Source organism: Balaenoptera acutorostrata, chromosome 4 (assembly GCF_949987535.1).
Source record: "Balaenoptera acutorostrata chromosome 4, mBalAcu1.1, whole genome shotgun sequence".
NCBI classification, from domain to species: Eukaryota; Metazoa; Chordata; class Mammalia; order Artiodactyla; family Balaenopteridae; genus Balaenoptera; species Balaenoptera acutorostrata.
This window is the reverse complement of record NC_080067.1, coordinates 4,394,556-4,417,380: the sequence shown is the minus strand read 5'-3', so window position 1 is coordinate 4,417,380 and position 22,825 is coordinate 4,394,556. Positions and strand designations below refer to the sequence as shown.

General features: G+C 38.5%; 1 protein-coding gene across 2 annotated transcripts in view; it reads left to right on the top strand.

Moving 5' to 3' along the window:
• The window catches only part of LOC103016226 (ubiquitin-conjugating enzyme E2 E2), a 362,459-nt gene that overhangs the window by 95,285 nt on the left and 244,349 nt on the right, over positions 1 to 22,825 (top strand). The gene's annotated exons all lie outside the window — the stretch shown is intronic.

Sequence of the window (22,825 nt, the reverse complement as noted above, 5' to 3'; positions counted from 1 at the left end):
GGAAAGAATTAAAGGATAAGTACAAAGAAAGAAATAGTACCTTGGGCCTTATGTGAAGATGATCTCACAGCCTCTGTTACAATTTCTAACCTGTACCCAGGGTAATCTATAACTACAGTCTCCTTAAGCCATCATGAATACTATGTCTGAATATCTCCAGAATTAAAAATCCTTCTAGGGGCATCTGCATGTGTGTGTCTTAAACTTTGCTTCAGTTTGAACCCTGCCTCTACTCCTAAACCAAAAAAGTCTTTGTAGGGGCTTCCCTGGTGGTTCAGTGGTTAAGAATCCACCTGCCAATGCAGGGGACATTGGTTTGAGCCCTGGTCTGGGAAGATTCCACATGCCGTGGAGCAACTAAGCCCGTGTGCCACAACTACTGAAGCCCGCACGCCTAGAGCCCATGTTCCGCAACAAAAGAAGCCACCGCAATGAGAGGCCTGCGCACCACAACGAAGAGTAGCCCCCGCTTGCCCCAACTAGAGGAAGCCCGTGTGCAGCAACGAAGACCCAACACAGCCAAAATAAATAAATAAAACAATTAAAAAAAAAAGTCTTTGTAGGTAGTAGTCTCAAGTATTACCTTCTCATAATCCTCCATAGATGCTTTTCATATAGCAAGGACTCTACAAATGCTTTCTGATTCAACAGCTTAGGTAAGTTGTACCTGATGAGAAGGTCAGGCAGCAGGACCATTAACAATAGGAATTATAATTATATTTTCTGATCCAGGTATCAAAATAATAGGGTCTGACAGCATGTCAGAATCTATGAAAACTTAGTGACCAGAAAATTCAAGGCATAAGCTCTTTGTATCTACAGAGGAGACTACTTTTGTCTCAGATTTGAAATCCTATTTCCTAATTTAGTGTATAAAATACTTGGCCAAAATGCACTGATTAGCCAGAAGTAATGTCTGTATCAAAACCACATTTGACGATGGCTCTTAATATGTGAAAACTCACTTACATATGCATGACTCATATTAAAAATTTATGATACATTTAAATAAATCTGTGAAAATAAATGCAGTAGCTGAATAGATGTGGTCTGTTAATACCAATTAGACAAATTTTTTTTAAATTATTTATCTACAGAATAAACTCATGCTTTTAAAGAATCAATCTATGTGTAATCATTTTTATTTCTTTATGGCAACTCTACAGTTAATATTAAAGACAATGTCAAGCAATAACAGAGAGGAAGTAGCCCAGACATTCAGCCCTGACCCAGAGAAATAAGTGTGTTAGTAATTCTGTGTGATTTCAGTGACCTAGCTTTGCACCAAACAAGTTGGAAAAATTTCAGTTTATTTTAAAAAGTCATATTGCAACACACAAACCGACTTCCCAGTTTCTCCAGTTCTGACAGTCATACTAATAAAAATAACGTAATGATACTGATGCTATGGATAGACCTACCGCTTTGTTGGGCCAAGTTACACACTGTTACTTGGAATACTTGCCCTTTTGTCAGAACACTTCCTCTTCCTGCATGCAGGTATTAGCGTGCTTAAGCACCATCATCTTCAGGAGGCCCCTTTGACAACATGATGATGATTTCTCTGAATTACAGCGGTCAATTTGTCTCTACCACACCATCTAGCATTTCATGATGCAGGACTCGTGAAGTTCTCTGGCTGTTTTTCTGAATGTACAGTAATTCTATTTGCCCCTAAAAATAAGCTCCTTGTGGGTCAGTGCCATCTTCTCTTTCCCATGCCTTCACTCATATAGCCTAGTTCTGCAAATACATACACTTAAACAGACCCCTCCATTTTGCTTTTAATGTTAATTAGGATTCTTGTTACTTTAATTTACACAAAAATTACCAAATGATTATCCTCCTTGTTCTTGACCTCAATGCTTTATCAGTAAGTTCCCTGCAAAAAGGCCTAGTTCACAGACACAAAGTTGAGGCTGACCTTGAAGAAAGAATAGAATATCTTTAAGTGCTAATAATGCACAGGAATAAAATTCCCGACCCAGTTCAACCCGGTTTTTTGAGTATAATTGTAACAAACTTACGTGACTTTTTAAGTAGTGAGCTCTCCTCTTAGCTCCAGTATCACCATTATTTTGAAGGTCATGCTGATCAGAATAACACTTCTCTGAATTCAGCCAGAGGTCCCAAGATATCTTAAGAAATCATCCTTTTACAACCAGGAAAGGTCTGGAGGGAGGGGGTCATTTAATCCATTTTACAAATATGGGATCTAAAGTACAGAAAGGTTAAGTGGCACATAATAGACTCTCAGTACATGTTCACCAAAGTGAAAGTGCTAGGTAAATTGATGAAAAAAGAGTGAAGATTAAAGGTGGATCATCCTGAACCTTAGTTTAAAAGCACCCTCGTTTAAGGAAGGCTCAAATCAAACTACGAGGCGTACACATCCACAACAAATCAAGGAAAGATGTGCTCTCTTGCAAACTTTGGCACAAAAGATAATCTTTTCCTTTTAAAATTGTTTGGCTCCCCATTCAGGCCATCTCTTCCACCACAAAATTTAAATGTTCTGTGACTTCAGTAAATGAAAATATTGATACATACTAAAACCTCATTAATATAAAACCTAAACTATTTGGGAAAGTTGGTTTGAATTATCTGCTGTTTATTAAAGAATTTAATCTCCGAGAGGCAGAAGTTTGTTTTTCTTAAGGTAACAATTTTAGCTTGTGATCCGTAATCTAAATTCTGTGAGTAATTTATGAAACAACTGTGGCAGCATCCTTTAAAGGACTCTTCTCATGTGTTAGAAAGTTACTGACAAGAAACACTTAGAAACTGAATGGATCACTTCACAGCAGCGTTGCTATTGACCTAAAGGTGGGAATCATTTAAGCATGGAGTCTCAACTGTTCAGAGCAAGCAGCTTCAATTAGTAGGTTGTCCATTCCCTTGGTTTTCTTCTTCCTTGCTGATCGCTTGTGCTAGAAAATAATTTATTCTGTCTCAACACACTACAGATAAGATGTAATAAAATTCAAATCGGATAATTTTGCTTTAGGTAAGGAGCACCTTCAAAAAGTATTGTGGGGCTTCCCTGGTGGCGCAGTGGGTGAGAGTCCGCCTGCCAATGCAGGGGACACGGGTTCGAGCCCTGGTCTGGGAAGATCCCACATGCCGCAGAGCAACTGGGCCCGTGAGCCACAATTACTGAGCCTGCGCGTCTGGAGCCTGTGCTCCGCAACAAGAGAGGCCGCGATAGTGAGAGGCCCACGCACCGCGATGAAGAGTGGCCCCCACTTGCCGCAACTAGAGAAAGCCCTCGCACAGAAACGAAGACCCAACCATAAATAAATAAAGAAATAATTTTTAAAAAAAAGTATTGTGGATTTCATTAAATAAAACAGAAGGCAAGACTTTTTCTTGTTCAATTGTTTATAATGCTATCCCTAATATTATGGATAAGTACTGGCTAAGTAGTAACCAAAATCAAGCCATACTTCTACAACCACTAAAACTATGATTGTGGCATCTTAGCTGGGTTGTAGTTTGTAGATTGAAGAAATGTATTGATTGACCTAATTTCTTTCTTTTTAGGTCTTTGAGATGTTTGTACTGGTTTCCTGTAAGCAGGTCTTAATTAGCAAAGATTTTTAAGTCCCTGTTCCTATCAAGACAGGCAGAAACCAGTCTTGGCAGATAAACTGACTCTAATCTTGGGAACAATTAAAAAAAAAAAAAACTTTAAAAGGTCAGATCTATATGTTTTGATATATAATGACAATATATGCTGATGGAGCAGAGTTTGTGGGTTAAATCACATACCAGTTAAATTCAGTTTGTTTTGAGGGTACAGCTATCACCCCAAATACAGATCAGTACATGTATCTCAGGAATCAAAAGTATGGGGCTTCCCTAGTGGCGCAGTGGTTAAGAATCCGCCTGCCAATGCAGGGGACACGGGTTCGAGCCCTGGTCCGGGACGATCCCACATGCCGCAGAGCAACTAAGCCCGTGAGCCACAGCTACTGAGCCTGCACTCTAGAGCCCACGAGCCACGACTGCTGAGCCCGCATACCTGGAGCCCGTGCTCCGCAACAAGAGAAGCCACTGCAATGAGAAGCCCACGCACCGCAAAGAAGAGTAGCCCCCGCTGTCAGCAACTAGAGAAAGCCCGTGCGCAGCAACGAAGACCCAACACAGCCAAAAATAAAATAAATAAATTTTAAAAAAAAACTAAAAAAAAAGTATGAGAGAATGGACTGCTGAATGGAAAAGATGTTAGACGTTTAAAAAATGATGCAGCTTTCTGAAATAGTGTTCGTATTTGCCCTGAAGTTGATCAAAACAGAACTTAACCCTGCATATGAAAGTGAGGTTTGGCTCTGCTGAAGATCGTATCTGATTTCTTAAGCAGTTTCATCAGTGTCAGCTGTGAGATACACTTAACATTAAGTGACAAGGCAGGATTACAGCGCAAGCCCTGGAGTCCAGCCAATTTATCATCCTTGAAGCTATGTGGAATGCTTTGTAACACGATTGAAAATAGATGACAGAAGGCTGTCCAAACAGCTGCTGCATGGTGATCTAAAACGGGGGATCGCAGACCAGGCTGACAGAAGAAATGCTTTAAGGGCGCACTGAATCACAGCGTGAAATGCTAAAACACAGCTCAGGGCAGCCAGGAAAGAATTGTTTCTGTGAATGCCATAATCAGAAATGAAGTGATTTCTTTATAGCAAAGCCACTGAAAAGAACATGGTCCTAAAGCGGTTGCTTGCAAACAGGGACAGAATGTACAAATAATAGTTGCAATTCAAATCAAAGGACAAGTTAATACAGACATCATGGAAAGAGATCCTTTCTTTAAAGCAGTTCACAAACCATTAGAAATATCTTTCATTATCAAGGCATCAACAACCTTAACCACTTACCTAAGACAGAATTTTAAATTATGTCAGTTTGGTTTAAAAAATAATAAATGTCCAAAGGGCTGATTTTCCAGTGTAGAAATGTTCCTCCCTCCTCTAGTGTAAGACATCATTTTGAACATGTTCAGTGCTTAGAAAAATTGTGGACTTAATTTATTAATAGTTTTCTATGACATGAAACTGAAATCTTTTTTTTTTCATTAGAGATAATGCATTTCACTGATGGGGATAGAGACTGTTTGCCTGTTCACGTGCCTTTGAGTAAATCTTATCGGCATAATAATATAGAATAATTTAGTTTAAAAGTTCTGTAGCATAAGAGTATATCATCATACTTAAAGAAATGAGGTAAAACTGAGCCAAATAAGGATCCAGAGGAAAGCGTATTTTCAGACGTAGCCAGGCTTCTAACTTAAAGCAAGTTATAGCCCCAAATTTCTTCAAAATAAGTAACAGAAACTCAGAATGCACTTTTCCGAAGAATAATAACGTTAGGTTCACAGACTGGCCCACAGATGCCAATTTAACACATAAAGTACCTAAAATATACATTTGCATTTAGAAATGAAAATAACCACTGCGAATACATACCAGTAATTAAACAAAACGAAAAAAAAATTGAAGAAATAAGTGGATAAAATAGTCAAATATAAAATGATCCCTTTGCAGCAAAGCTGTTGAAAAGAAAGTGATTCTAAAACAGTAGCTTGCAAAAAGGGACAGAGGGTACAAATAATGGCTGCGACTAAAATCAAAGGATAATGTGATATAAACAGCAAGAAAAAGATTAGTTCTAATTAGAGACATACGGAGTTATTTGAAAACTTTGGAGTCTGTTTTGAAATCTGTATTGGAGCAGGGCGTGTATTTTTGAAGTTATGATTAAGGGAAAATTAGAAGCTGACTTCTTCCTCTGCTCAATTCTTAAAAGCCAGTTGACTTCTTTCTCATTCTATATACTTGTTGGTGATTTCATCTACTTCCCCTTATTTCACGACCATCTATTTGCTGGCCTTCCAAATCTATACTCCTGATGTAGTGCTTTTTTCTTAAGTTTGCTACTGTATGTTCAACTGCCTACTGAACGTTTCCACACGGATGTTCCACAGATACCTTAAATTCACTGTGTCCAAACCCAAAAATGTTACTGTACTTAAAACTCTTCAACTGCTCTTTTTTGCCTTCAGGTAAAGTATAAACTCTTTCAGGTGAATTACAACACCCTTTATAATTTACACCTGTTTATCCCAGTTACCTTTTCCCTCCTGGCAGGATGAAGGGCTGACCTAGCAATTCAGTGAAAAAACACTTACCATTCTTTCTCCTGTCTGGTCCTTTGCACATGCTTTTAAATGTATAAAGAAACTGTAGAGAAACTACACAATAAACTTATAACAGTTATTTGTTTTGAGGGGTATAATTTCCTTGTATTCATAAACCCTAACTGCTGCTCAGAGCATGGATTTTAATTATCTCCGTACGGTGAAGCCCAGGTTGACCTGAGACACGCTGACTGCCATATACTTCTCCAGCAAAGATGAGTTCATTTGGGATTAGCAGAGAATTGCAATTCACAGTCTGCAACCATAGCGAGCCACGAGCCACGTGCAAAAGTCCCTGGCAAGGAAAGGAAAATACTTTTATAGAGAGGAAAAGGAAGTTGGGAGGGCTGTAATAAACAAAGGGTCTGTGGCTTTTCATTGGCTGAGTCCGTCTCCTTCCTGTTGGGCTTTGCTATAGTTGCAGGGTGTGAGAGCTCCCCCTTCTGGTCTCCTAACTCTAGTTAAGTGGGCTTTCTGTTTGTTTATTTTTTAATTAATTAATTAATTAATTTCTGCATTGGGTCTTCGTTGCTGCATGCGGGCTTTCTCTAGTTGCGGTGAGCAGGGGCTACTCTTTGTTGAGGTGCGTGGGCTTCTCATTGCGCTGGCTTCTCTTGTTGTGGAGCACGGGCTCTAGGCTCGCGGGTTCAGTAGTTGTGGCGCACGGGCTTAGATGCTCCACGGCATGTGGGATCTTCCCGGATCAGGGCTCGAACCCGTATGCCCTGCATTGACAAGTGGATTCTTAACCACTGCACCACCAGGGAAGTCCTGTTTATTTTTTATACCCTCAAGCAATGCTGTGATTTAAAAAAAAAATTTTTTTTTTAGGTGCTTAATTTGGTTAGGAGTAGTAAATGTAAAATAATGAATTATGTGTAGTGAATACTGTTTCTTCCAAAATAAAAATTTGGGTTCATTTAAAAATATGAGTATAAACTTTCCCCAAAATGCCATTGATATGCTCACAGTAAAATCAGTTGTTTAGTTTTTTTTAAGTATCAGTACTTATAAAGAGTAATGTAATTTAAATTATCTTATTTTGTTACATTTTGTAAACTACAGATAATAAAATTGTTAATCCTGGTGTATTATCAATGATAGGTAAAGTTAAAAATCTCTCAAGTTACAGCAACTGTTTTAAAAAATGGGTTATGGGGCTTCCCTGGTGACACAGTGGTTAAGAATCCTCCTGCCAATGCAGGGGACACGGATTCGAGCCCTGGTCTGGGAAGATCCCACATGCCACAGAGCAGCTAAGCCCGTGCGCCAGAGCTACTGAGCCTGTGCCCTAGAGCCTGTGAGCCACAACTACTGAGCCCATGTGCCACAACTACTGAAGCTCACGTGCCTAGAGCCCATGCTCCGCAACAAGAGAAGCCACTGCAGTGAGAAGCCTGCTCGCCGCAACTAGAGAAAGCCCACGCACAGCAACAAAGACCCAACACAGCCATAAATAAATAAATAAATAAATTTGCTAAAAAAAAAAAAATGTGTTATGTTACCTCCTACACTGTAGGTGGGAATGTAAATTGATGCAGCCACTGTGGAAAACAGTATGGAGATTCCTCAGAAAACTAAAAATATGATCCAGCAATCCCACTCCAGGAATATATCCAGACAAAATTATAATTCAAAAAGAATACATGCACCCCTATGTTCATAGCAGCACTATTCACAATAGCCAAGACATGGGAATAACTTAAATGTCCATCAACAGAGGAACGGATAAAGGAGATGTGGTACATATATACAATGTAATATTACTCAGCCATAAAAAAAAATGAAATAACGCCATTTGCAGCAACATGGATGGACCTAGAGATTAACATACTAAGTGAAGTAAGCCAGACAGAGAAAGACAAATACCATATGATATCTATGTGGAATCTAAAATATGACACAATGAAGTTAGCAGAAACAGACTCGCAGACATAAAGAACAGACTTGTGGTTGCCAAGGGGGAGGGGTGTGGGGAGGGATGGAGTGGGAGTTTGGGGTGAGCAGCTGCAAACTGTTACATAGAGAATGGATAAACAACAAGGTCCTACTGTATAGCACAGGGAACTGTATTCAGTATACTGTGATAAAAGCATAATGGAAAAGAATATGAAAAAGAATGTATATATATGTGTAACTGAATCACTTTGCTGTACAGCAGAAATTAACACAACCTTGTAAATCAACTATACTTAAGTAAAATAATTTTTTTAAAATGGGTTACATTAGAGTAAATTACCCTCAGGATGGGAAAGGAGTAAGTAGGAGAAGGACTGTGGAGACCTGCCAGCATAACCGTATGAGAGTCCCTTGTGGTCAGCAGCTGCCCACCTTCACCTTCTCAGTCTGCATCTTCACTCTACAGGTCACAGTGGCCTTGAAACACTGAGAAACTGGCATCCAAAAAAAGTGTTATCATAACCAACAAAGTACCAAAGAAAGCTCCTTTATTTTCATCTAAAAGTAAGTCACGTACCTGAAACGGGACTTTCTGAATCATGCTCCCAAAGAGAATAAATTGACCGTGAACTGAATTCTCATTGGTAGCAGAAAGTATTAGCAGGCACTTCTAAGTGATACTTGTAAGATGTTGTCTTTTACAAGTAATCTGTCCCTTTCCCTTCCTGACTGATACTCTGTAATTCAGAAGGGCAAGAGATGCTCTATGTACCAGCATTTCAGCCAGCAGGATGCTGGCAGGAAGGTCCTGAGGAGCAGTGCAGAGCTTTGAAAGAATGACTGACACACACACACAGACACACAATCACCTTAGACATTTTTTTTTAAAACAAACCTGATCCTATACTTGAAAAAGTACCCCTAACCTACCTTCTTCTGAGACATTTGCGTAAACTAACGGTTTATGATCATTTGCCGTTTTCTGTTCATGGACAATGCGGTCTATAGATTTAGTGAGATATCGGGTAGCTTTTCTCATTTTGCTACCGGGATATCTTTCTACACATTTCTTTACACACCTAGAAGGAAACCATATCTGATCATCTGATCTGAATCCAGTGTTAGTCTACGCTGTGATCTTACCGTGAACCTATAAAAGTACGCTGCTAATACAATCTTCAGATTGTTTGAAATGTGGGAAAATAAAAGAGATCAACAGGGAGATGATCTCAAGTTCTTCATTAGAAAAGAAGCATCAAATAAAATGCCCTTTCCAGTGAGGAGAGCAGGAAGCATCAAGGCTCCGTTCACAAACGCCACCAAAAATCAGAATCCTGTGGATTCTCGCAATGAGTCACAAAACAAGATGACTGAAAATGAAAATACACTTGAGCTCAAGCAGTTCCCAACTTCTACACTGGTTACATTTCAAAACTTGGTTTATCCACCTTAGTACTTAGACCCTGGAATTCACTTACCCAATTTAATTATTTTGTATACTGTTCTTAAGAGCCCATGACTGTTCATTTAAAAAAAAAAAAAAGGTAAGCCACAATGTACCTGAAATACAGAACATCATTAGCCAATCCAATTCTGAATCAAAGAAAAGCATACTCAAAGGTGTAATAAAAGAACAATATCTACACTGTTTACATGGACTGAGAAACCCCTCAGACCAAAGTCATTGACAGCAGGCATGTAAGCACTTCAACAGAATTGCGCACATGGGGCCTGGAGGGTGAAGGTCAGGGAGGTCAGTGCTCTCAGGAAGATGTCTTCCTCACTGTGAAGCCTGTGCGTTAAGTATGAGGAGAAGGCATAGGGTCGGGAGCCCTGTTACCCAGGCAAGGGGAAGGGACTGTCCTCACAGACTGCCCCCTCTTTATACTGTCATCATCATGGGTCCTGTTAGCACAGACCCAGTTCTGTATCTCCTTCCTAGATTCAGGGGAGGCATGGCTGGGTGTACACTGTGGCACAGGTGGTAGCTGGCAAACAGGCAAGAAGAGGACAATTCAAATGCAGTGTTAAATCCTGAAGGGGATTCCTGTGGCCCTTCCCACGTCCATTTGCCGGTAGTGACTGAGGTGACTTGAGCCATCAGAGACCCTGTTTGCAGAAATCTTAACAGAAGGATGTCTTGGTGGGTTTTTTATAGAATAAAGAGAGAAGTTTAGCAATATTATGGAGTTTTTTTATTCGTGGTACTCAAATTCTCTTAATAGTTCTCCCTTTGCAATCAAGGTAAAGTAATAGCGTTAGCTCTGCTGTGGTGTTTTGTTTTGTTTTGTTTTTAACATCTTTATTGGAGGATAATTGCTTTACAATGGTGTCTTAGTTTCTGCTTTATAACAAAGTGAGTCAGTTATACATATACATATATCTCTTCCCTCTTGCGTCGCCCTCCCTCCCACCCTCCCTATCCCACCCCTCTAGGTGGTCACAAAGCACAGAGCTGATCTCCCTGTGCTATGCGGTTCCTTCCCACTAGCTATTTTACATTTGGTAGTGTATATATGTCCATGTCACTCTCTCACTTTGTCACAGCTTACCCTTCCCCCTCCCCGTGTCCTCAAGTCCATTCTCAAGTAGGTCTGCATCTTTATTCCCGTCTTGCCCCTATGTTCTTCATGACCATTTTTTTTGTTTTTTTAGATTCCATATATATGTGTTAGCATACAGTATTTGTTTTTCTCTTTCTGACTTACTTCACTCTGTATGACAGACTCTAGGTCCATCCACCTCACTACAAATAACTCAATTTCGTTTCTTTTTATGGCTGAGTAATATTCCATTGTATATATGTGCCACATCTTCTTTATCCATTCATCTGTCGATGGACACTTAGGTTGCTTCCATGTCCTGGCTATTGTAAATAGAGCTGCAGTGAACATTGTGGTACGTGACTCTTTTTGGATTATGGTTTTCTCAGGGTATATGCCTGAGATATTGGGATTGCTGGGTTGTATGGTAGTTCTATTTTTAGTTTTTTAAGGAACCTCCATGCTTTTCTCAATAGTGGCTGTATCAATTTACATTCCCACCAGCAGTGCAAAAGGGTTCCCTTTTCTCCACACCCTCTCCAGCATTTATTGTTTGTAGATTTTTTGATGATGGCCATTCTGACCACTGTGAGATGATACCTCATTGTAGTTTTGATTTGCATTTCTCTAATGATTAATGATATTGAGCATTCTTTCATGTGTTTGTTGGCAATCTGTATATCTTCTTTGGAGAAATGTCTATTTAGGTCTTCTGCCCATTTTTGGATTGGGTTGTTTGTTTTTTTGATATTGAGCTGCATGAGCTGCTTGTAAATTTTGGAGATTAATCCTTTGTCAGTTGCTTCATTTGCAAATATTTTCTCCCATTCTGAGGGTGGTCTTTTCATCTTGTTTATGGTTTCCTTGGCTGTGCAAAAGCTTTTAAGTTTCATTAGGTCCCATTTGTTTATTTTTGTTTTTATTTCCATTTCTCTAGGAGGTGGGTCAAAAGGATCTTGCTGTGATGTATGTCATAGAGTGTTCTGCCTATGTTTTCCTCTAAGAGTTTGATAGTGTCTGGCCTTACATTTAGATCTTTAATCCATTTTGAGTTTATTTTTGTGTATGGTGTTAGGGAGTGTTCTAATTTCATTCTTTTACATGTAGCTGTCCAGTTTTCCCAACACCACTTATTGAAGAGGCTGTCTTTTCTCCATTGTATACTCTTGCCTCCTTTATCAAAGATAAGGTGACCATATATGTGTGGGTTTATCTCTGGGCTTTCTATCCTGTTCCATTGAGCTATATTTCTGTTTTTGTGCCAGTACCATACTGTCTTGATTACTGTAACTTTGTAGTATAGTCTGAAGTCAGGGAGCCTGATTCCTCCAGCTCCATTTTTCGTTCTCAAGATTGCTTTGGCTATTCGGGGTCTTTTGTGTTTCCATACAAATTGTGAATTTTTTGTTCTAGTTCTGTGAAAAATGCCATTGGTAGTTTGATAGGGATTGCATTGAATCTGTAGATTGCTTTGGGTAGTAGAGTCATTTTCACAATGTTGATTCTTCCAAGCCAAAAACATGGTATATCTCTCCATCTATTTGTATCATCTTTAATTTCTTTCATCAGTGTCTTATAATTTTCTGCATACAGGTCTTTTTTCTCCTTAGGTAGGTTTATTCCTAGGTATTTTATTATTTTTGTTGCAATGGTAAATGGGAGAGTTTTCTTAATTTCTCTTTCAGATTTTTCATCATTAGTGCATAGGAATGCAAGAGATTTCTGTGCATTAATCTTGTATCCTGCTACTTTACCAAATTCATTGATTAGCTCTAGTAGTTTTCTGGTAGCTTCTTTAGGATTCTCTATGTATAGTATCATGTCATCTGCAAACAGTGGCAGCTTTACTTCCTCTTTTCTGATTTGAATTCCTTTTATTTCTTTTTCTTCTCTGATGGCTGTGGCTAACACTTCCAAAACTATGTTGAATAATAGTGGTGAGAGTGGGCAACCTTGTCTTGTTCCTGATCTTAGTGGAAATGGTTTCAGTTTTTCACCACTGAGGACAATGTTGGCTGTGGGTTTGTCATATATGGCCTTTATTATGTTGAGGTAAGTTCCCTCTGTGCCCACTTTCTGGAGGGTTTTTATCATAAATGGGTGTTGAATTTTGTCAAAAGCTTTCTCTGCATCTATTGAGATGATCATATGGTTTTTCGCCTTCAGTTTGTTAATATGGTGTATCACATTGATTGATTTGTGTATATTGAAGAATCCTTGCATTCCTGGGATAAACCCCGCTTGATCATGGTGTATGATCCTTTTAATGTGTTGTTGGATTCTGTTTGCTAGTATTTTGTTGAGGATTTTTGCATCTATGTTCATCAGTGATATTGGTCTGTAGTTTTCTTTTTTTGTGACATCTTTGTCTGGTTTTGGTATCAGGGTGATGGTGGCCTCGTAGAATGAGTTTGGGAGTGTTCCTCCCTCTGCTATATTTCGGAAGAGTTTGAGAAGGATAGGTGTTAGCTCTTCTCTAAATGTTTGACAGAATTCGCCTGTGAAGCCATCTGGTCCTGGGCTTTTGTTTGTTGCAAGATGTTTAATCACATTTTCAATTTCAATGCTTGTGATTGGTCAGTTCATATTTTCTATTTCTTCTGGTTCAGTCTCGGAAGGTTGTGCATTTCTAAGAATGTGTCCATTTCTTCCAGGTTGTCCATTTTTGCTGGGAGTTAATTTATTGTCAAGCGACACTACCTGGTGGGGATTCCTGCTCATCCCCTCCCTCAGCAGGCCCCCCTACGCGCAGTTACTTTGAGTTTGTCTAACGGACCATATTCCCTTCAGCCCCTGGTCTCTGCACATTTTGCTTCTACTTGCACCTAACCTGCCCTTACCCCTCTCAGATTTTCAACGGAAATGTCACCTCCTCAGAGAGGTGTATTTAGTTGTCTCCTGTCTCTCCCATTAGCTGAGTGAGTCAGGAGGATAGGAACCATGTCCATTTTGTTTACCCCTCTGTACCCAGGGTTTAGCACCATGCCTGAGATGTAGTTAGAACTCAGTCGGTACACAGTCTTGAAGAAATATAAGGGAATCTCTGTGGAACGTTTCTTCAGGTGTGAAGAGCTACTTTATAATTTACATTTAAAAATCTCCAGTGCTTAATGATTCCCCAGACGTTCAGTCTCTTGATGAAACAGTATCAATATACTTCTTAAAAAAACTTTTAATTCTATATTGGAATATAGTTGATTAACAATATTGTGTTAAGTTTCAGGTGTACAGCAAAGGAATTTTGAAAGGGAGCCCTTCTCCCAAGGATGTAAATACAAATATAGCAGCACTAATTTTAAAGAAACACTTCAGTATCTGACAAGTCTATAGACCACAACAGAGTTTGCACAGATGTTAGCAAATCACTGCTTCTAAAAATGTAATAACGGGAGTCAGAGATTTGTCAAACAAGATTAGTATTAATGTTATTCTTCTCTTAAGTAAAATATAGGTCCGTCAAGACAAATAATATTTTAAGTTAAAATACCATCAAATATCCACCTTTGTTTTGTGCAGTCTCCACAACTTTAGCCGGTTGTATCTATACTAATTTTCTTACTGAATTTTTTAATCAACACACTTTTAAAAGTCTTAAGTAAATACATTTATTACACATGAATAAAAAAATTGAGCACTGCCTGCAAACATTTTGCTGCTGACAGCTGCCATATTTTGAGAAACATGAGCTTGACTTGCTGGTCCCTGCAGAAGATAGGGTTTGGTTACATAGCATACATGCTATTAAGGTTGCGAAGGACAGAACACACCTCATATTCAGCTCTAGTTGTAGAGTATAATCAGTACCACAGTAGAATTAGAATTATTCAGGTGGGGGACACATAGCTTTGAAATTTAAAGAAAAAAAAGTTTTTCACAAAATTCCTGTATACACTAATGAAAGTAAGATGTGTATAATTTTAAAGTAAACTGTGGTATTCTTTTACTCCTCACTTGTGGTTAGCTTTGAGTATATTCTGCTTTCTGACTAAATTTCCTTTTTAGATAGGTATATAAACATCATGTGCCTGAGCTCACTTTGTGTTCTTACTTTAAGAAACTTGTGCGGTTTCCTGTTCTGCTTTTAAATACCTCTCAGCTGTAGCCATAAATCTCACATTATAGCAGATTAAGAAAATATTACGGGAAGAATAACTAACTTTAAGACACCAAAAATAGGTGTTGGGAGTTGGTAATGACTATTGTGTCCTCATTAGCATAAATGTAGTTATATATATGTAGTTGTTTCTAGGGAGAAAAATGAAATTAACTACAGGTTTTCATCTGATACAGGTACACATACAAGAAGATAGGTAAAAGTTATTGAAAACTTGAAATTTCAAATATCGCTATTAAGATGAAAAAAACAAATACTATTTATTAAGCTATTTATTAAGCTCTAATTATATACCAGGCACTATGCTAAACACTTTGTTATTTCATTTAATTGTCTCAAAAACCAGAAGGGAGATAAGGAACTGAGATAAGGAACTGCCAGTAAGTTGGGCAGGTGAAATTGACACACACCTGTTGTATTCCAGAGCCCAAGCTCTGTACACTTTCAATTTCAGATTCTAAAAACCATCTTTCACCAAGTCCTCCCAGTATTCCACATAATGACGAGGATCTAATAGATAAATTGACTACTGACTGATCTAGTACATGTGGATCTAATAGATAAATTGACTACTGACTGATCTAGTACATGTGGATCTAATAGATAAATTGACTACTGACTGATCTGGTAGATGTGGATCTAATAGATAAATTGACCACTGACCTAGTAGATGTGGAAACCATCCTCCTGGTTTCTTTCACATCAAGGCTTTTGCACATCCTTCAAACTCTGGTCTCCTAAAGGTAGAAATAATATTGATCTCACTGTGAAAATAATCAGGCAACAGTTAGTACCATAAACTATCACTAATGATTACCTAAAATTACATGATAGCGAGCAAAGTCACATAGTAACATACTTTGGATGCCGGCTGAAGCATACATACACAGCTACTGGTGCTTCCGGTGTGCTTGCTAAGTGAAACGATGTTATCATTCCAGGCACATGGGCACCAAGGCCTAGCTGATGGAGTGCAGTGCAAATCACATCAAGGTCAGGGGTTTGATTTCCTTGTAGGCTAGTTAGCTGCCCACCGTCAGAGACAGAACATGGGCTCAGTGCCAGCCGGTGGCACGGTATGTTTGGGTGGATATAGTAATTAGAGAAAAGCATGACTAACATCCACATCTAGGAGAGATGCCTGAGACTGAAGCTAATAAGAATCCACATAAAATGTCTAAAATAGACTGGCTACAGGAAAGTTTTTCAGAAGCATCACAATCTGTCTTGTGATGTAAAAGACAAGTATCTCAATACATATTGTTAGGTAGCGGCCCACCTGAAATTTATCCAATGGAAGAAATCTACAAGTGTGGGTGTTATGACAGAGGACATGCACAGTACATACATTTAATTTATATAAGTTCCTTTATATAAATACTTTATATTAAAATACTGCAAGTAAAATACTTTTGGATTATATATTCCTTATTATATCATGTTTTACTAAACATTATACATATTCTACTGAATATTGTTTTAAGAAACCCACTTATACTCTAACTAATAGGCTGTTTATGGAATTTTTAAGAGTACTCTGACTATATATAATTTTTGCCTTATGCACTAACTTTAGAGTCAGCCTACAAGTTAGCGGTGACTCTAGAGCACAGAAGTAGAGAGATAGATGTTGTAATAACAACCAGAGTAAGAAGGGGCTTTTCGTGGATCTGGATATGTTATAGTTTAAAAACATTTGCAGAGTGTCAGAAACATATCCAAGAGCAAAGATGCCCTAATTATAGACATATGGTCACTGTTCTTTATACACAAACATGCAGAGAAAAGGGAAAGGTAATTTATTAACCAGTAATGGCTTGAGAGACATGTATTACTTTAAAACGCATCCACCAAAAATCCATGTGCAGTATAATTTGGCTTCCTAACTTTCAGAGTCTACGTAGCAGAAAGAAGGCGGCTTCCTCTCTACATTGAACCACTGCAGGTCACTCGCGCAGTTACTGTCATCTGACTTGGGTGTGTCGTTGTCCAAGACCTCTCACCAGGTTATGAACCTGTTAAAAGACCAAGTGCTTTTCACCTCTGTATTCACTGTAGTGCCTCAACTGAGAGTAGCGGGAACTCAGAAACATCAGATGAATTTTTCTGGTTCTTGGATCAGGTCGCTTTCTCATGGCAAATTAAAAAGTGATTTACTCGTCTGTAAATCAATCTCTTGTGAGTTTGGTTAGCACAAATTAATTTCCCAGAGTTTGATTCCCTTGGGTGAAGTGATAAAATTAGATTTCAGTGGAATGTACATAGATCAGGAGGGTACAGGGGACAAAGTTTCTAATCAATTCCTGTAAATGAACGGTATGTCTCTCCAGTGCGTATCAGTGGGATTTCACGATAAGCTAACCCGTTTTCTGTGCTACATCCTCTGATGTTTGTTCACATCTCATGATGTCCAAATAGGAATAAGGGTGTAGATTTCTTTTTATTTTTGCCCTTTATTATTATAGGAAGACATAACTCTCCACTTCTTGAAAAGTTTTAAAGGTATATAAATATATTAAAGGAAGAAAATATAATCTCTTTATAGAATCTAGAGATTTAAACAATTAGAACGATAAACGGACAAACATAATAATTTTATTTAGCAATCCCTAAAGGCAAGAGGCAGCAAATTCCGTCTTGAAAGTCCCAGCAAATCTGTGATCACTATCCTGTGGGTGTAGTTAGCAGTCTGGTGTTTTGAGAAGGAAAATAGTGGTTTTTCACTGGCTCATTTCTGAGTTACATCCTGAAAGGAGAGGAATGAACTTAGAGCCAATATTAACAGGTGGTAATTAAATTATGGGTTCTGCATGCTTAATGTCCTAGACTAAGGCAAGATGAGACAACTGAGGCCGTTAACTTTAATAATTGGAATCGGTATCTCTCTTAAGTAGTATTTTATAGCACATTAACAATGGTTGATTAGTATTAAATCAGAAAACAAACTGTTTTCTTACTAAAGCATGTTTTACTAATTCAGATCCATACCTATACATTTAAATGTGCAGTATAATTTATAGGAGTCAATGTCTTTTACAAAGGTAAAAAGAAAGATAAATGTAAAACATTTGTCAAATTTTAAAGTCAGTATCTCTTGACGGCCCGTGATTGGCTACCTTTAATTATAAAGAACTGGGAACAAGAAAAATTTAAACATTTAATTTTATTATTAAAGCTGAAAAATTCCCAATTGAAATGTTTATTCTTTTATGAAGATTTTTTGCCATCTGACTTAATGTTTTAAATACTAGGCGGTTATTCCACATTAATTATATAGCAGTGCTGTAGGCATAATGTACGAATTACATCATAGTAATGGCAGTCCTCTTTCCAAAGAGTTTTTTGTTTTGTTTTGAAGAACATTTAATGAACATTTGCATTTGTAATACTTTCAGACATAACTATTACCACATTGACTTTGAAATACTTAATGTCATTTGCTTATATTTTGGGTTTTTGTTAAACAATCCCAACCTCCCCTGGGAGGTCCATTTTGTTATGACTCGAGTGAACATATGATTTATCTGCCAAACTTCTGGGGAGTGAAAGGGGATGCTGTTATTAAAAATAAATATGCCAGGACAACAGGTGTAAACCAGGATATATATCACCCAGTGCAGTAGTAGACTATTACAATATTATAGTAGAATAGTCCCTGAATTATTATACTCCCTAATCACCAAAGCAATGCATCTGTGGAGAAATGCTTTCAGGATCCTTGCTTGGGATAACTGGAATGCATGTTTCCCTGAGATCTGGGTCTCCCTCACCTCCAAGTCACTGGACGTGTTTTTGTTGTTGTTTTCACTTTGGTGCCTGGTGCCCAGCACATGAAGATAAAACGAGTGGAAGCTCAGGCCCCAGGCTAGGAGAGGAATGTGCTGGAATTGTGCAAAGCGGGGTGGGGGTGGGGGGTCGGAAATGAAGGGAATTGCGGGCTGAGGACAGGGAAGCTGGGCTCTCCTTCCTGTTTAAACTCCAAGGGAGAGAGTCTCTTATGGGATTGCCAGAATTTGAGCCATTTCCGCCAATCTGTTGTTTTACTCAGTACCCACTCAGAGAAAGACAACGGCCATTCATAAGGTACCTACCGATAAGGGATTAATATCCAACACATACAAACAGCTCACACAGCTCAACGTCAGAAAAACAAACAACCCGATTAACAAATAGGCAGAAGAACTTAATAGACATTTTTCCAAAGGAGAAATGCAGGTGGTCAACAGGCCATATGAAAAGATGCTCAACATCCTTAATCACCAGGGAGATGCAAATCAAAGCCACAAGGAGATATCACCTCACACCTGTCAGAATGACTATTATCAAAAAGAGCACAAATAAATGTTGGTGAGATTGTGGAGAAAAAAGAACCCTTGTGCACTGTTGGTGGGAATGTAAATTGGTGCAGCCACTGTGGAGAACAGTAGGGAGGTTCCTCAAAAAACTAAAAATAGAGCTACCATATGACCCAGTAATTCCACTCCTGGGTGTATATCCAAAACAAACCAAAAACAAAAACACTAATTCAGAAAGAGACATGCACCCCCAGTGTTCACTGCAGCACTGTTTACAATAGGCAAGATATAGAAGCAACCTAAACATCCATCAATAGATGAATGGAAAAAGAAGATGTGGTATATATGTACAGTGGAATTATTACTCAGCCATAGAAAAGAATGAAATAATGCCATTTGCAGCAACGTGGATGGACCTAGAGATTATCATACTAAGTGAAGTAAGTCAGAAAGACAAATACTGTGTGATATCACTTATATGTGGGATCTAAAAAATACCACAAACTAGTGAATACAATAAAAAAGAAGCAGACTTACAGATAACAGAGAACAAGCTAGTGATTACCAGCAGGGGAAGAGAGAAGTGGGAAGGGGTAATATAGCAATGGGGAGTAAGAGGTACAAATTATTAGATATAAAATAAGCTACAAGGATATTATACAACACAGGGAATATAGCCAATATTGTATAATAACTGTAAAAGGAGCATAACCTTTCAAAATTGTGAATCACTGTATTGTACACCAGTAACATATAATACTGTACATCAACGATACTTCAGTAAAAATAAATAAATAAATAAAGTTAAAAGAAAAAAGAGAGACCATTCATAAGAGTGGTGAATGTTTAAGTTCAGCAGGATTCTGGAGGGGGGAAGGGACGGATCTGGGGTTTCAGCACCGCCCTCTTCAGTTCACCTGTTCTCCCCCATTCTGCAGCTGGAGACTGTGTTTTGAATCAGAAGGGGTCAACATTGATAGGATTGAAGGGCCAAGGAAGGGGGGGGGCAGGTCAGGCAAGAGGGGAAGGAGAGGGAATTGGGAGAACAGTAGTGGATTTGGCCCCAGGCACAACAGGTTCTAGAATTTTAAAGTGGGGGAGGGAGAGGAAGTGCTTCGTCTGAGAAGCCTGTGTGCATGGCGAGCTGCAGGTAGGACGGTCACAGAGATGCCCCTCTGTCTGGACATACAACCTATAATTAATCTATACCTGTCTGATTCATACGTATTTTAGACAGGTCTGTAATCTTCTCAGAAAAATAACAGCGTGAGTAGACTTGCTCAATTTTTCTCTTGTTCCAGTGATTTCACAGCAATACCTCTTTGCTCCCAGAAAAAAAGAAAGGTCTTGTAGCTCCACATTATCTTTAAATGTGCTTTTATTGTGTGCTTATCTGCACTACGGTCGTTCAGTGTACAGACCCCATGGTGCATGCACGATCTTTAAAATGGGGGAAACCATGTAAGGAAGTTAAATTAGGAAAAAAGGAAGAAAATCAAAACAGAGTACAAATAGCAAGGTTAAATTGAGTGCTGTTAACCCCCTGCTGACACCAACTAATAGTGCAGAAGCAACAGTGGGAATCTGAAACAGAGGTTAGTGTTGGGAAATTTCAGCTCATGACAGTTACAAATGAAATATATTGGCTAGTTTTTCTTCCTAGGGTATCCCTTTAAAGAAGAGTTCAAAGATGATACTCAGCGTATATCCAGTAGAAATAATAAAAACTAAAATAATATCTTAGTCTGAAGTACCCATTAGAACTCAGGTGAGTTTTCCCCCGCCTTTAAAAAAGTAAGATGTAACTTACATACAGCAAAATGTGTAAACGTTAAGTTTTATTTATACATCATACAGCTCAGTGACTTTTAAGATAGGAATAAACCCATGTCATCAGCAATCAGATCAAAGTTCTGAACATTATCACCATGCCAGAAAGTTCCCTCATGCCTCTCAAAACCATGTCTGTTATTATTCAGAAGTTTGATTCTCTAGTTTATTCTCAGTTCGCCTCCAGTTCTATGTCAACGACCATATCAGTTTCACAGTCATAGGCTTGTTGCATGTAGTTGCAACAAGCAATTGTCTTCTCTCCCCAGTGTGTTTCCAGAACACTTCTCTTCTGCTGTTGGCCTTATTCTCTCATATCCAGTTAAATGGAAAACAGCTCTTATTTTATGGATAAGTAGGTAATTAAATAACAGTGACATAGTTGCCTTAGCAGAAAACTCGCTACTTTGAGAATATGGGTAATTGAGAAAATCTGAGAACAAATCAGTGACATTGAATGAAAAATATAAAATATCCATAATACTGTATGTAGGGTATAGGTACTTAACATCTTAAAACACCATTCATTAAAAATATGTTCATAACTGGTTGTAGATTTCATCACATAGAAAAAGGGCTCGTCACACTCTAATTTAATAACTAGTGCATCTTTTGAAAACTTAAAACTTTATAAGCAACAGCCACATTGATTCTTCTTTTCTGCCTTCACTTCTCCTCTCTTCCCGTTTTATGAGAAAGTTACACTCAGGAAGTTTTTGTTTGCCTGTTCATCTTCCGCTGGAGGTGTTCTTTGGTTGTCTTCACCTCTTTTTCTTCCCATTTCCAGAGCTCAACAACATCTTTTCTGTTTAGATTCAGATGAATCCAGTAGTTCCACCTCCACCACTGGTGGAGCTTAGGATTTCCTCATTCTACAACCCCGGTCCTTAAGTATCAAAATGCCGTTCTCACAGCTCCTTGTTTTCTCACCATATCACAGAGCACACCTATCCATTCTTCCTTTCACACCTTCCTATGAAAATATAGTAAACATATATTTAGAAAGCTTTTAACTATCATGAATATGATTCTATCCTATTTCCTGGAATACTTTATATAGAAAGGCTACATATAAAAAACCAGGGCATTCTGTTCCTAGATTCCCGTGTGGGGTTTACTTTGTTTTGAATTTAGTCAGTGTTTCTTTAATCATCTAAGTGAACACTATTGTCTATAGCCAAATCCATTTCCACATTTTGTGTGTTGATGATTAGCTGCTGGGTAGCAGGGCCGGGTGCCCACTGCACTCAGGGTGAGCACAGCCTCACTGGAGTGAGTGCCACAGGAAAGGCCTTGACAGCGATTCAGGACAGGGACAGACTTAGGACAAAGACGGGAAAGGAAATCTGGCAGGAAAGTAATATAGAACTGAGAAAAGACAAAAAGTTGTACAAAGAACGTAGACAGGTTAAGAGAAAAAATTAACGATGCAGGGTCATTAGGTTCACTGAAACAAAGCAAAAGCAAAACAAAACAAACCCTGCTTTTTGAAAACTAAAAATAGAATTACCATATGATCCAGCAATCCCACTACTGGGCATATATCCATAAAAAACTATAATTCAAAAAGATACATGCACCCCTGTGTTCATAGCAGCACCATTCACAATAGGCAAGACATGGAAACAACCTAAATGTCCATCAACAGAGGAATGGATAAAGAAGATGTGGTACATATATACAATGGAATATTACCTAGCCATAAAAAAGAATGAAATAATGCCCTTTGCAGCAACATGGATGGACCTAGAGATTATCATACTAAGTGAAGTTAAGTCAGACAAAGACAAATACTATATGATATCACTTATATGTAGAATCTAAAATATGACACAAATGAACCTATCTATGAAACTGAAACCGAATCATGGACATAGAGAACAGACTTGTGGTTGCCAGGGGTGGGGGGAGGGGAAGGGATGGAGTGGGAGTTTGGGATGAGCAG